General features: G+C 38.2%; 1 pseudogene; it reads left to right on the top strand.

Moving 5' to 3' along the window:
* The first annotated feature begins 1,474 nt into the window (after positions 1-1,474).
* Positions 1,475-2,540, top strand: LOC118940057 (annotated as a pseudogene).
* The last annotated feature ends 11,065 nt before the right edge of the window (positions 2,541-13,605 follow it).

Raw genomic sequence — 13,605 nt, 5'->3', positions numbered from 1 at the left:
GTTGTTAGGTGAAGGTATGGGTCCTACAGTAGGTCTATGTTGTTATTAGGTGAAGTTATGGGTCCTACAGTAGGTCTATGTTGTTGTTAGGTGAAGTCATGGGTCCTACAATAGGTCTATGTTGTTGTTAGGTGAAGTTATGGGTCCTACAGTAGGTCTATGTTATTGTTAGGTGAAGTTATGGGTCCTACAGTAGGTCTATGTTGTTGTTAGGTGAAGTTATGGGTCCTACAGTAGGTCTATGTTATTGCTAGGTGAAGTTATGGGTCCTACAGTAGGTCTATGTTATTGCTAGGTGAAGTTATGGGTCCTACAGTAGGTCTATGTTATTGCTAGGTGAAGTTATGGGTCCTACAGTAGGTCTATGTTATTGCTAGGTGAAGTTATGGGTCCTACAGCAGGTCTATGTTGTTGTTAGGTGAAGTTATGGGTCCTACAGTAGGTCTATGTTGTTGTTAGGTGAAGTTATGGGCCAATTTGGCAAACACTTAGTTTACAAACCCTCATTGTCAGGCTGATGGAAAAGCTAAAGAGCATTTTACTGGTTGAAGTGTTTAAGTATGAAGCAGTTGATTTGAGACTTCCACAAACATTACACTAAGCAGGAGATTCAAGCAAGCTTTACAATTATATTCCAAAAATAGTGTGAAATGCACTCATATTCAACCTGGAAATGGAGGCTATTTTTGCTGTCAGCCTATGAGAACTCCCCCGAGTTTTCCCCCACGGTGGTGAATTAGTGAATAGACACAGAGCTTAATGTGAGTTTCCTTCAGTAGCACTCCTGATCTGCGATGATAGTGAGCTGTAATATTCAGAATACATAGTGAAAAACTAAAATCTTGGCTCACCATTTTTTGCTCCAACCAGATATACTACATCCATAACTAGTGGTTTCCTCATTACCAGATATACTACATCCATAACTAGTGGTTTCCTCATTACCAGATATACTACGTCCATAACTAGTGGTTTCCTCATTACCAGATATACTACATCCATAACTAGTGGTTTCCTCATTACCAGATATACTACATCCATAACTAGTGGTTTCCTCATTACCAGATATACTACATCCATAACTAGTAGTTTCCTCATTACCAGATATACTACATCCATAACTAGTGGTTTCCTCATTAGCAGATATACTACATCCATAACTAGTGGTTTCCTTATTACCAGATATACTACATCCATAACTAGCAGTTTCCTCATTAGCAGGGAGGAGTTTCTGCAACCAAATTGTGTGTGCGCCGCCCTTGTGCTGCAATTTTACACACAGAAAGGGGCCAAAATTGGAGACTAAAAGTCGTCTGGCACATTGCTTAGAGTTTCAGCAACTTTAATAACTTGTTTCTAGCCTCCAATCATCGATGTTACTACTAATGTGAAAACAATACAAAATTGTTGCTCATTTCACTGTTTTAAGACATTTGTCAAATAATTTAACAGACGTCAATTGTTGTACAACTTCATGGGTACGCTCTAGGCATCACCTTTTAACTCAAATAAACAGTGGATTTCTGCTGTTTTGAGCCTTTTACCATCTGTCTGATTTTGTTGTTCACACAGGAGAACAACATAATGATGCTGACAAGGCAGAGAAGAGTCTCTCCAGATCAGAACACCTCAAAAAACACCTGCAGAGACCCACAGGGAAGAAATCTCACCACTGCTCTGAATGTGGGAAGAGTTACTCAAGATCAGATTCACTTAAACTACATAAGAGAATACACCAGAGAGTACACACAGGAGAGAAACCTCACCACTGCTCTGAATGTGGGAAGAGTTACTTAAAATCAGATTCACTTAAACTACACCTGAGAATACACACTGGAGAGAATCTTCACTTCTGCTCTGACTGTGGGAAGTAGACCTTAAAATACATCAGAGAATTCACACTGGAGAGAAACCTTTTGGCTGTGATCAATGTGGGAAGAGTTTTACTAAGCCAAGCAACTTGAAATCACACCAGCGAATACACACTGGAGAGAAACCTTACGGCTGTGATCAATGTGGGAAGAGTTTTACTCAGTCAAGCGGCCTGATATCACACCAGATAACACACGCAGGAGAGAAACCATATAGCTGTACTCAATGTGGGAAGAGTTTTGCTACATCTGTCTATCTGAAGATACACCAGAGAATACACACAGGAGAGAAACCTTTTAGATGTGATCAATGTGGGAAGAGTTTTGCTACATCTGTCTATCTGAAGATACACCAGAGAATACACACAGGAGAGAAATCTTATAGCTGTAATCAATGTGGGAAGAGTTTTACTCAGTCAAGCAGCCTGAAATCACACCAAAGAATACACAGGAGAGAAATCCCATAGCTGTAATCAATGTGGGAAGAGTTTTACTCAGTCAAACAGCCTTATATCACACCAGCGGACACACACATGAGGGAAACCTTATGGCTATGATCAATGTGACAAGAGATACTCTGATAAAATATATCTAGTCAAACATCAGAAAATACATGGAGTTGTTTCATGATATCAATGAAATTTTGTCACAATGTAGAATGTTGTAACATTGTAGTAGGAGTATTCTAATGATGTCACAATGTAGAATGTTGTAACATTGTAGTAGGAGTATTCTAATGATGTCACAATGTAGAATGTTGTAACATTGTAGTAGGAGTATTTTAATGAATTTCACAATGTAGAACCCTAAACGTTTGCCCCCTGTTCAATTTGATAAATTGATTTCAGCATGATATTAATATTAGCCTCTGGGGACGAATCCAGGCTCTGAATTGAATGAGTTCTATTTATGTGATTTAACAAAAAGATCAGGTGTGATATTAATGTTTGTATGTTTTGTATTGTTTATAAAGTATATATTTTCAGGTCTTTTTTCATAACTTAATTTAGCTTATACACCTATAATCAATATTATTAACAATCTAACATCACTCCAGTATTTATTGACAACATTCAAGTGCTAATTGTCTTTATTCCACTACTGAAGAAGCATGACTCAAATCACCTCATATTTCAAACATTCAGCCTGACAAAGACATGTTTTATTATTCCATACCTCACCGATCACATTTGCTTTTGATATTTTTTCCAATTCATGTAACATTTAGTTTTTGGGGTTTCTTGATGGAGAACATAACAACAAACAATGGAGTAAAACAAGTTTATAATTTGTATTGGATGTTGCATCCAATTGTTAATATTTGAATCAATGACATTTCCTTAAAATGCTCAGTCTTTCAGTTAAGTTTCTGTTTGTTGTGTACTAAATATTTCAGTTTTTTTCCTGTGAAGCCATTGTGTTGCATCCATGTCTGAAATGTGCTGTATAAATAAAGCTTGATCTGATCATATTTCAAAACCAATTAACTCAGTGACCAACCAATCAAAACAAATGAACTCAGTGACCAACCAATCAAAACAAATTAACTCAGTGACCAACCAATCAAAACAAATGAACTCAGTGACCAACCAATCAAAACAAATTAACTCAGTGACCAACCAATCAAAACAAATTAACTCAGTGACCAACCAATCAAAACAAATTAACTCAGTGACCAACCAATCAAAACAAATGAACTCAGTGACCAACCAATCAAAACAAATGAACTCAGTGACCAACCAATCAAAACAAATGAACTCAGTGACCAACCAATCAAAACAAATTAACTCAGTGACCAACCAATCAAAACAAATTAACTCAGTGACCAACCAATCAAAACAAGTTAACCCAGTGACCAACCAATCAAAACAAATGAACTCAGTGACCAACCAATCAAAACAAATTAACTCAGTGACCAACCAATCAACACAAATTAACTCAGTGACCAACCAATCAAAACAAATGAACTCAGTGACCAACCAATCAAAACAAATTAACTCAGTGACCAACCAATCAAAACAAATTAACTCAGTGACCAACCAATCAAAACAAATTAACTCAGTGACCAACCAATCAAAACAAATGAACTCAGTGACCAACCAATCAAAACAAATTAACTCAGTGACCAACCAATCAAAACAAATTAACTCAGTGACCAACCAATCAAAACAAATTAACTCAGTGACCAACCAATCAACACAAATTAACTCAGTGACCAACCAATCAAAACAAGTTAACCCAGTTTCCAACCAATCAACAGACTCTTGCTAAACCAATGAACAAATATGTGCAAAGGCATATTTTGGTCCATCTTAGACTGAATTTATATTGTCTTTCATGCTATCTTCTACCTTGTCATTATAGCGCATGGTCCATCTTAGACTGAATTTATATTGTCTTTCATGCTATCTTCTACCTTGTCATTATAGCGCATGGTCCATCTTAGACTGAATTTATATTGTCTTTCATGCTATCTTCTACCTTGTCATTATAGCGCATGGTCCATCTTAGTATGAAAAACAGTATCAATTCAGTGCATGGTATGTAAGTTTAGTATCACTTTTCAACCAACCCAGTGCATTTGTTGAAAATTAAAAATGTTGAAATGAACAATACATCAAACGATCAAACTACTGAAAACTGAAACAGACAAATGGATCAAACAGATCAATCCCACTTTTCCAGCCTGCTGAAGGCGTGGTGGAGTGGTAAACACCACCCCCAGCTCTACCAGGGGCTTGAGGTGGTCTCCCACAGCTCTGCTTATGTCATGTTCTGTGGCCTTGCCGTTCCATTTCTTGACTGCCCCTGCAACACAGAAAGAAATATATTTAGTAATATTATATAAAACTCTCAAAGTAATGGATATGGAGCATTTATGGCCTCAGTTACACCTGGCACCTAAATGTGATTTCTGTCATCCGATCGCTCCATTAGGTTCAGATCTAACAGGATGGGCCTTGGACGCAGTCAGGCCACCAAATATGCATAAGCAATGTAAAGAGATGTGGGGGAAAGTAAATTCTACACAAATGACCTTCATAATATCAAAGAACAAATGTTTGTGTCTGAGGGGAAATTAACTTTCATACAGCCAAAAGGGTTGAGAAATTACACCAATATCAGTGGACAATTTGTACTAATGTAAATAAACATGGATGATGGAACATACTACCTTTTGCTTACGTGATGAACCGCCAAGGGGACATAAATATTTACCATCTTTGACCTCTCACCTCTCTGGCTGTAGAAGTGTTCTTCCTAACCAGTCCCTCAACAGCTCTCTGACTGAGCTCCACCCTCACTGGGTCTTCAGAGGAGAGGAAGGCTGAGGAGGGATGGAAGGATGAATGGATCAGTCACTCAATAAAGTGTAGAGCTGCTGTCTGACAAAATCACTATTTTAGTAGTTCATTAAAGGAAATAAGGCTTTAAGACTGCTGAATACCAACTATTAATAACCTAGATCATGTATTTTCAGGTAGAGATAGATCCTTGGGAAGTCACTAGCCCGTTGAAGTTGACATTTACAATGGTTAATGTAGGGTTGAGGGTAGGGATGTCCCAAGGATCCCAGATAACATTGACCATTGTGCATTCTTCTGTCTCTTTTACATAGCAGGTGATGGGTTCTGACTTCTGAACTTGAAAAAATGAAATATCCGTATAATGTGAAATTGAATGAAACAATAATGTATGTTGATGCTATTATGTCCAATATTCCATGATGTTTCTATATGATAATAATAGCCTAATATACAGTGCCTTGCGAAAGTATTCGGCCCCCTTGAACTTTGCAACCTTTTGCCACATTTCAGGCTTCAAACATAAAGATATAAAACTGTATTTTTTTGTGAAGAATCAACAACAAGTGGGACACAATCATGAAGTGGAACGACATTTATTGGATATTTCAAACTTTTTTAACAAATCAAAAACTGCAAAATTGGGCGTGCAAAATTATTCAGCCCCTTTACTTTCAGTGCAGCAAACTCTCTCCAGAAGTTCAGTGAGGATCTCTGAATGATCCAATGTTGACCTAAATGACTAATGATGATAAATACAATCCACCTGTGTGTAATCAAGTCTCCGTATAAATGCACCTGCACTGTGATAGTCTCAGAGGTCCGTCAAAAGCGCAGAGAGCATCATGAAGAACAAGGAACACACCAGGCAGGTCCGAGATACTGTTGCGAAGAAGTTTAAAGCCGGATTTGGATACAAAAAGATTTCCCATGCTTTAAACATCCCAAGGAGCACTGTGCAAGCGATAATATTGAAATGGAAGGAGTATCAGACCACTGCAAATCTACCAAGACCTGGCCGTCCCTCTAAACTTTCAGCTCATACAAGGAGAAGACTGATCAGAGATGCAGCCAAGAGGCCCATGATCACTCTGGATGAACTGCAGAGATCTACAGCTGAGGTGGGAGACTCTGTCCATAGGACAACAATCAGTCGTATATTGCACAAATCTGGCCTTTATGGAAGAGTGGCAAGAAGAAAGCCATTTCTTAAAGATATCCATAAAAAGTGTTGTTTAAAGTTTGCCACAAGCCACCTGGGAGACACACCAAACATGTGGAAGAAGGTGCTCTGGTCAGATGAAACCAAAATTGAACTTTTTGGCAACAATGCAAAACGTTATGTTTGGCGTAAAAGCAACACAGCTGAACACACCATCCCCACTGTCAAACATGGTGGTGGCAGCATCATGGTTTGGGCCTGCTTTTCTTCAGCAGGGACAGGGAAGATGGTTAAAATTGATGGGAAGATGGATGGAGCCAAATACAGGACCATTCTGGAAGAAAACATGATGGAGTCTGCAAAAGACCTGAGACTGGGACGGAGATTTGTCTTCCAACAAGACAATGATCCAAAACATAAAGCAAAATCTACAATGGAATGGTTCAAAAATAAACATATCCAGGTGTTAGAATGGCCAAGTCAAAGTCCAGACCTGAATCCAATCGAGAATCTGTGGAAAGAACTGAAAACTGCTGTTCACAAATGCTCTCCATCCAACCTCACTGAGCTCGAGCTGTTTTGCAAGGAGGAATGGGAAAAAAATTCCGTCTCTCGATGTGCAAAACTGATAGAGACATACCCCAAGCGACTTACAGCTGTAATCGCAGCAAAAGGTGGCGCTACAAAGTATTAACTTAAGGGGGCTGAATAATTTTGCACGCCCAATTTTTCAGTTTTTGATTTGTTAAAAAAGTTTGAAATATCCAATAAATGTCGTTCCACTTCATGATTGTGTCCCACTTGTTGTAGATTCTTCACAAAAAAATACAGTTTTATTTCTTTATGTTTGAAGCCTGAAATGTGGCAAAAGGTCGCAAAGTTCAAGGGGGCCGAATACTTTCGCAAGGCACTGTATTTAATATGCCATACACTATTTTTTTAATAGTTTCACTAATTAATTTTAATTAACTTAATTATTATGATTCAACATCAGTTCACCGTCTCACCTCATACTGTATTGGAGCAGCAGCCGCTGACTGCCCAGTTCAACATCAGTTCACCGTCTCATCTCATACTGTATTGGAGCAGCAGCCGCTGACTGCCCAATTCAACATCAGTTCACTGTCTCACCTCATACTGTATTCGAGCAGCAGCAGCTGACTGCCCAGTTCAACATCAGTTCACCGTCTCACCTCATACTGTATTGGAGCAGCAGCCGCTGACTGCCCAATTCAACATCAGTTCACTGTCTCACCTCATACTGTATTGGAGCAGCAGCAGCTGACTGCCCAGTTCAACATCAGTTCACCGTCTCACCTCATACTGTATTGGAGCAGCAGCCGCTGACTGCCCAGTTCAACATCAGTTCACTGTCTCACCTCATACTGTATTCGAGCAGCAGCAGCTGACTGCCCAGTTCAACATCAGTTCACCGTCTCACCTCATACTGTATTGGAGCAGCAGCCGCTGACTGCCCAGTTCAACGTCATTTCGTTGATGCTAATCATCATGTTTTGAATCTGAGAGTAAAGAGATCCGATTACAACTCTAAAAATGAAGGGTTCAACTGGAGTTGTTCTCAGATCCCCTAAGAATATTTACCATCTGTGACCTCTCACCTCTGGCTGTAGAAGTGTTCTTCCTAACCAGTCCCTCAACAGCTCTCTGACTGAGCTCCACCCTCACTGGGTCTTCAGAGGAGAGGAAGGCTGAGGAGGGATGGAAGGATGAATGGATCAGTCAATAAAGTGTAGAGCTGCTGTCTGACAAAATCACTATTTTAGTAGTTCATTAAAGGAAATAAGGCTTTATGACTGCTGAACTGCTTCAACTGGAGTTGTTCTCAGATCCCATAAGAACCGCAGGGTTCTTGGTCAATGAAAAACAGCCCAAAAGGTTCTTCAAAGAACTTGTTAGAAGGTGGGTTCATCGAGGAACCTCCGTTGTTGCTGGACTTTTTCCGGGAACTTCGCAATTACAACTGATAACGACGGTGACAAGTTTGGATGCGACAACAAGTTAAAAAGGTTAAGTTGGGTTGATGTTTGGCTCTGAATATGTCTATAAATAATAATTATAATAATATAACATACTAATAATGAATAACGAAGACAATGATGGTTTTCTGTGAATATCTTCCGTAACGTTACTATAGTTAATTACCGTAAATATTAGAAAGCCGGGTTTGATCATCGGCGTTGTATGAGCTACAGTACAGTACCGTTATCTAGCTAGATAACATTGTGTCCTAACTAGGCAGAACAAGGTTTGGATTATTTCCCTCAACTATATTTGTTCCCATATATTGTATATATTTTCCATAAAGCCAACATGGCTTTACACTCTCATTAACGTAAGTTTCCAATCTAGAGCAGTTCTCAGTTTTGTGATAATGAACTAGCAAACGTTAACTAACTAAGTAAGGACGGTGACCTGTCCAGACGAGATGTACAACGAACTGAATCGTCAATGGAGGTCTTTCTCTTTATATAGCCTGCTACAGCCAGCAACACTATTAACTCACACGGGGGTATAACGTTACATGTACAATACTATCCCATTTTAGAAACGTTACATGTACAATACTATCCCATTTTGGAAACGTTACATGTCCGCGTTAATTATCTTTTCAGAACTTCTCAGAAATTAATCAAGTCCATGGAATGGATATAGACAAAAAGAGAATTAAATTACTAGCAGAGGTAGAGAGGCGAGGCAGGGGTGAGGACATCATCCTGCTATTTTGACAGTCCCTGAAGGAAAATACAGAAGAGGTATTTGCTCTTATTCCTTCCCTTTCTCTAATGTATTTTGTAATAAAATTAGCAAGTATAGTAAGATCAATGCTTTACTAGGACTGGAGACCACAGCAGCGATTCTGCTCTTGCCCTACCTCTTCAAAGAGGACTCGAGTGGCCTTTATGTCCGTGACATGGTATGCTTATGCACCATTCATCTGTTTGTTCATAAACATAGGTGAGCATGCTTATATAAAACTACAGCTGAACATTTGTTATGGTCTTTGTTAATTGTATGTGTATTAATCTTTTCTTACTTTTGTTGACACAGATTTCACCGCTCTTCACTCCTTTACTGCACATCGGTGGAAATCCATTTCACCATGAGAGTGAAATCCCGCTGGCCTTTGATGGGGAGAACATCCACGCCCTCGAGGACGTCCCCATGGGACTTGGGGCTCTGCTTCGGCTGTATTTTTTAAAAAATGTTCCCTTAAATTTCTCAAAAATGTCAGAAAAACACTTATGTTATTACGTTTCTGTGTTCTGGGGATAGGAGAAGTTGGGTGAAGTTACCAGGGCCAGTCATAAAGATGGCAAACTTCCTAACATAACTAAGTGAATATGATATACACACTAAAGCTGAAAAATCTGCATTTATTATCAAGTCTACAATGTTGTTAGTTTACCTATGATTCATTTTTAATGTGTGTTGTTTTTATTGTACATCATCATTTAAAAAAAAAATGTTGGGTAAATTGTTTTGTAAATATTAATTCACATTTGTATATATTTTTTAAATGTCATGAAAAGCACAATATGAGGTAAATGTATTATTTATTATGGTCTGACATGTCTGCAGAAATGTTGCAGTTTTGTAATCTGTTTTGTTTGGTAAATTGTTTTGTAAATATGAATTCACATTTGTGGTGCCACTAAATAAACAATTCATTATTTAAGTCAATATTGTCAATATTATTATAATATGTTTTTATAATGGAGGGAGGGTGGACAGGGAGTTACAAAAGGAACCCCAAAAGGTTCCTTGAGGAACCATGATAAGGGGTTCTTCAAATAACGTATAGGGGTTCCCACAAAAGGTTCTTCAAATAACTTTTTTAGCTTTTTGTCTGAAAGTTATTTTCTCAACTGCGATACCAACTCCAGTCAGCAGATGGCGATGTGTGTCTTTCAGGTGATTCTGCCACTGTGATGCCATCAACAGCCATCAACAGTTAGTCAGGCACTTTGGTTCACTCTAACTTGATGGAAAAAAGGTTTATTCAATAAATCTAGCAACTCCTCTCATACTGGGAAGGCCCACAGGCCTTAAGGGCAGTTTTATTTCAAATGTAGTACCCGGACTGAGAAAATCCTATAAGCGTTTTTATAGTTTCATCCTTAGGGTAACTTACCGTGGACACACTCCCATCAGTTTCTGAGACAACTGCCCAGACTTTGTAGACTGTTTAATAATGCTTAAACCTCGTCTTTATCAAATTATCCATTAAAGATACCAACTTAAAACCTACGTTTGTCTACATACGGGTTGCTTAAATTATATCTAATTATATTCCCAGTTTTACTTGATCAAATCTCTAGTAATCATTAAACACACATACAATTCATCATATGTTCATATATTCACAGAATCCATATAAAAATTAATTCTTAGCTACTCACAAAAACCATTCAATTGGCTTTTTCAAGGACTCTCCATAGCTAAGAAGCAACTCTCCAAACATACTCCCAGCAGAATAAAAAAATAAACTTTTGTTTCCCAGACAATGACCATGGGATCCTCAACAGTTCTCTAACCTTTCAGAGACCACGGCAAAATCAAGACTCCCAGGAACTATAGACCTCCCGCTGCTTTCTAAAATATCATCCCGTTTATTATCCAAATTTCAATAATCTGAGTAGTCATATTTCTATATGTTACTATCCAAACGTCAGATTAACACTCATTTCCACATTCACACAACTCTCATATCAGTCACACAATGCTATTCCCAAACATACCTAATCAATTAGTTTTTCAACAATATTTTTACCTGCAGGAATATCTATCTCATGGTTAGTTCCTAGGATAATGCAACTCATACATTTATACTCAGAGTCACCAAGTCAAGATTCACATTGCCAAATGTGGTTGTTAATTTCTTTAATATCAAATGAGAAACAAACTTATCACACAAGTCAGATGTATTCTTAAACTAAATCTTTATTCACTTATTAATAAGGGAGCAGGTCAATCCAACACACACATATAAAGTGAATCAATTGAGTGCTCTACGATAATATTGGCTGGTCAACAAATCACCCCCAGATGATTCGTTGAGAGCCACGAGACAAAAATACAAAGGTATTTTATAGCTAAGACACACCCCTTTCAACCTATATGACCAACAACAGATGTATACAACGGGTCACAAGGTTAAGATTTGTATGAAAGATACTTATAATTCACAGCAGACAGTATCTGCTGTAAAAACAGTACTCTGTGTAGAAACCAGGGTCTGGCCCTGGGGTCATCTCTCCCTGGTACCATATAGAACAGAAACATTAACTCTTAATCTGGAATACTGTCTCTTTAGGTCTTAATCACCCAAAATACATTGTAAATCTCCTGTCAGTGTTATCTCCCAGAGGCACATCCTCAGTAGAACACAGACACAATAGTTCTAAGAAACCTCTATTCTGTTACATAAAACAACCATTTGATACAATAAAAGTATAATAACATAATGTTGAAGTTTTGCTCTCACAGTGTCCACTGAAAGTTGACTAGTAACAACAACTGGGACCTAAAAGACACCCACCATGAGACCCACTAAATCTGCCCAAGAAGAGGCAAACAAGAGAAAAACCCACAACAAACTTAAAAACAGGAAGCAAACCAAAACAGTAGTGCAACTAAAGGTTTTGATTTGTCACATCTATCAAGACAACTGGAGCACTGGACCAGACACTCTTAAATAGAACCTGGACCAGCTCAGGTGAAAAACCTTCTCACTAACGAGATGGACAAGCCAGCACAGGTGTAACACATACTGACTAACGAGGTGACACCAATCAGTGCGTCCTACGTGCTAACGAGATAGACGTGCTAAAGTCCAACCTCAAAACATAGATGGAAAAACCAAAGCCTGTATCACCTTCCCCCTTAAGACAACAAACATATCCTATATTTTTGTTGGACACTTTTGCTCACCACCAACAGAAAACAACTTCCATTTCACATTATAATCAACTACACTGGTTCACCTTCACCAATATAAACATGGTGTCTACTGGCTGTCAACAATTAAAAACAAGAAAAAACACCTATTCCTAAATAATAATAAACAATCATGTTATTTTTTTCTCCTTTTTCTTTCTATATAATCCTACAACTCACTAGCTTCTAGAACTCTCGTCTTCCTAAAACTCACTAGCTTCTAGAACTCTCGTCCTCTTGGAACGAGCCCAAACAAAACTCAGATCAAATTGTATTAGTCACATACACCGAATACAACAGTGAAATGCTTCCTTATGAGCCCCTAACCAACAGTGCAGTTTCAATACGGAAAAGAATAAGAGATAAAACTCCAAATAAACACACTGGCTCAACGCAAAACACAAATCTTTTTGACTGCCCACCCCAGAGATAATCAGCAATCAAGTTTTCCTTACCACGGACTGATTTCAAGAGGAAACTCCTGTGATATCCGTAATAACTTTCCACCTCACTGCGGAGCTTCTCTCTCTTTTCAGGGTTCACTAGATAGGCATGTTGTTGGATCTGGGCCCAGTCCCCAATATCATGCTCTAGAACATTTGGTTTGGCACATGTGAGAATTAACCCTGATATTCTAAAAACAGGGCAACAATGTCAATATAATTGTACCAAAAATTGTCATGTTGGTTGCATGAATAAATATCACTACCAAATGTTACATGAAATGTAAATATGAAATATTTGATTGCATAGTCATATTTTCAATGTCTTTTCAATATAATTTTGCTTGGTGGGATAGCCCAATGTCAAAACACAGTTTTAACGTGTCCAAATCAATAACCAATATGCAGGAACAGTTTGGGGATAAATTGAAAACCTAAACATAACATGTGCTATTTACACAAACATCTGCCACAAAAATCACATTACTTGTATTTTTTAAACAAGCTCCTTATAAACTGCACAAGCACCAGAAACACTGTTGTTTTGACAAATAGCAATAAATCACTGATATCGATTAGGTGGGAAATTAGGTTGTACGTGCTGTTGAAACTGACACAACAAAAAAAAACACATGGAAATGGGAGATATAATGGGAGATATAATAATATAAGTCAGCTACATTTGGGAGTGATGCATTAAATATAGGGGTCGCTAAACAAGGGACTGCAGCACTTATTTGCCATCACTCATCGAGATCATGCTAAAAAAAATTGTGAGAGAGGAGAGAGATGAGGTTGCACGTCCTGTTAAAACTAACAGCTCAAAAAACACACGGAATCTGGGAGTACATCCCTGGGAGTACATC

Source organism: Oncorhynchus mykiss, chromosome 17, assembly GCF_013265735.2.
Source record: "Oncorhynchus mykiss isolate Arlee chromosome 17, USDA_OmykA_1.1, whole genome shotgun sequence".
In the NCBI taxonomy this organism is placed as follows: domain Eukaryota; kingdom Metazoa; phylum Chordata; class Actinopteri; order Salmoniformes; family Salmonidae; genus Oncorhynchus; species Oncorhynchus mykiss.
This window is presented reverse-complemented; position numbering and strand designations above follow the sequence as displayed.